The 2,628-nt window shown below is 57.9% G+C and overlaps 1 protein-coding gene across 1 annotated transcript in view; it reads right to left on the reverse strand.

The window, feature by feature from the left end:
* LOC105996704 overlaps positions 1-2,628 on the reverse strand; it is a 19,996-nt gene that overhangs the window by 1,000 nt on the left and 16,368 nt on the right. The gene's annotated exons all lie outside the window — the stretch shown is intronic.

A 2,628-nucleotide genomic window follows, 5' to 3' on the forward strand; every position in this document is an offset into this window, starting at 1 on the left:
CCGCCCCGGCTGCGGCGCGCGAGCCGCCCTGCCGGGGCCCCCCCTGGATCCGTTGCCCCCGCTCCAGCTGCCGCCCCCTCCGCATCTCCAGGCCCCCACCGAGCCCACCCCCTCTCCCTATTGCTCCCAGGTCACCGGGGACCCCCAAATGCGGACATTTTAGGGAAATAAACAGGGGGGGACGGGGAAGTGGGGGGGGTCCTGTCCTAGGCTCCTCCCAGACTTAGGCCTGACCATGACTCAGCGTGGTCAGCCCAGGGCCCGCGGCCTGCAGCTGGCTGGGCCGCACACCGGAGGCTCCTAGACCTCTCTGAGCACTGCAAACCAGACCCAGGTGCTGTCCCTGGTGTGTACTGTCCTCGGTGCTCTAAGCATCGTGTCCCAGTCGGCTCAATGACCAACTCCTAACCGGGTTAAGGCACTTTCCTCCCCTTTCCCCCTCCTCCCTCAGGCCTGAGTACCAGGAAGCTCCCACTTTAATTAGGGTAGAGTTGACAGGTGCTGGCGATCAGGAGCTAGCCAGCGCCTCACACCCACTCTCGGAAGGGCCAGCTTGGGCTTCCTGGGCACCAGTGGTCTCTGAGCGTTCGCTGCAGCCCTCCTGGAGACTCAGACACCACCTGCTAGCACGGGACTTTCCAGCAGGTGTGGGGGCTCTGGCCTGGTGGCTCCAGAGGCAGCCCTTCAGCTCGGAACCAAGAAACACTGGCTTATGTGACAACAATGACCCATTTACCAGGTCCTTCAGAAGGCGGTCCGAGCCCTGTGACTGGCAGGATGTAGGCCGAAAAGGAATGTCACCCTGTGGAGCCTCCCAGACAGGGTCTTGTCAGTAGCAGATCGGACATACTGGGTCAAAGTCACATCCTGTCAAGATGGAGTTTGTAGAAGCAGAGAAATCTCCCAAGCTCGGATTTGCCTGGGAGACCACAGCACTGGCTGGCTGGGTCACAGGTGTGACGGATTCTTTCCAGAGGCTTGCCTAGGTGAGGCTTCAAACCCACACCCAGAGCAGCCCAGTAGAAAACAGTCCCCTCTCAAGGCCTCTCCCTGAATTCTGCTATGAACCCAGTAAAATGACCCCCAGGAGGCCGGACCCATGTCATGCCGAGAGGGGTCAGCGGCTGTGGCCTGCACAGGTGTCTGCCAATCATGACTCAGCAGCCCTGTGCCTAAGAGCCTCAAAGCCCAAGCAGGCCAGGCTTCCTGCCTAGGGCCCATCTGAATGGGTGGGGTACCCCAGGAAAACCTTCTGGTTCTGGGGAAATCTGGCTTTCAGGGAAGGATGTCAGAACACATCAAAGGACCTGTGGGCTTACCACAAGGAACTCATTTGCTCTTCTTACCATTTGGGATCCTGGTGCGTTTTCAGGCAGGGTAGAGAGGCTCATGGAAAAAGGGGTTACCAGGAAATCGGGGACCCTGAAAACCTGGCCTAGAGACCCATACACCCCCCTCACCACCATCCCCCTGAAGGGGGGGGGAATGCCCTGAGCTTTTGCTCTTCCAAGTATGCCTGGCTGTCTCCACCCCCTCCCCCGCCAACCGGAGGTAAACAAGGCGGTGTCTGGGGAACCCCCTGGCAGGGCCCTCTCTCTGCCTGCCCTGTGGTCAGGTGGCCTAAACCAGTGAGTCAGAGTCTCATGATCAAGACTTAACAGGGAGATTCCCTGACTGTTGACATCCAATGCAATAACAGCAGGGCTGCGGGGGCCTCAGGACCTTGGTGAGGGTCCCTGGGCCACAGACTTACAAGGCCTCAGGACCTTGGTGAGGGTCCCCTGGCTTACAGACTCTCCTTCTAACATCTGATCATCTCTCTCATTCCCAGGTATGCAGGGAGCCCCCCTTCCCTGTGTCCACTGGCCACTCCGTACCCTCCAGTGAATGGCATGGGCCCTGGAGAAAGGAAGAAAGGGGAAAACTTGACACCTGAGTCAAAAGACAAGCCCTTCCAGCTGTGGGCAGGTGCCCAGCCTCATCTTTCCTCATCTTTGAACTAGGTCAGGAGTGTGGGGGCTTGATTGGCTTCGCCCAGGTGATACCCCCCAGATGTGTTGTTGTGGTTTTCCAGTGTGGGGGGGGGTGGGGGGAGGTGGTAGGGTTGAACTCAAGGCCTGGCTCTCCTGGTACTCTACCACTCACACCAAGCCTTCAGCCTCTCTTTTTGCTGATTATTTTGGAGATGGTGTCCCATAGACTTTTCTGCCCTGTCAGGCTTAAACTTCTATTCTCCGAGTGTCAGCTTCCTGAGTAGCCAGGACTTAGAGCAGCCACAACAGCTGTGATCCACTAGCATGGGGGTTGGGGGGGGGTAAGGTGCTAATTTTGTATGTCTTTATTGGTACAAGCTATGAATAGAGAGGGAGACCAGAGGGTTGAAGTGAAGGAGTGAGGAGCTCCCCTTCCTGTCCCCCCCTCATTAAGAGATACTGGAGAATCCGGGCGCTGGTGGCTCACGCCTGTAATCCTAGCTACTCAGGAGGCTGAGATCTGAGGATCGCAGTTCAAAGCCAGCCCGGGCAGGAGAGACTGTGAGACTCCTATCTCCAATAAACCACCAGAAAACCGGAAGTGGCGCTGTAGCTCAAGTGGTAGAGTGCTCGCCTTGATCTGAAGAGCTGAGGG

The sequence above is a fragment of the Dipodomys ordii genome, unplaced genomic scaffold (genome assembly GCF_000151885.1).
Source record: "Dipodomys ordii isolate 6190 unplaced genomic scaffold, Dord_2.0 Scaffold135, whole genome shotgun sequence".
In the NCBI taxonomy this organism is placed as follows: domain Eukaryota; kingdom Metazoa; phylum Chordata; class Mammalia; order Rodentia; family Heteromyidae; genus Dipodomys; species Dipodomys ordii.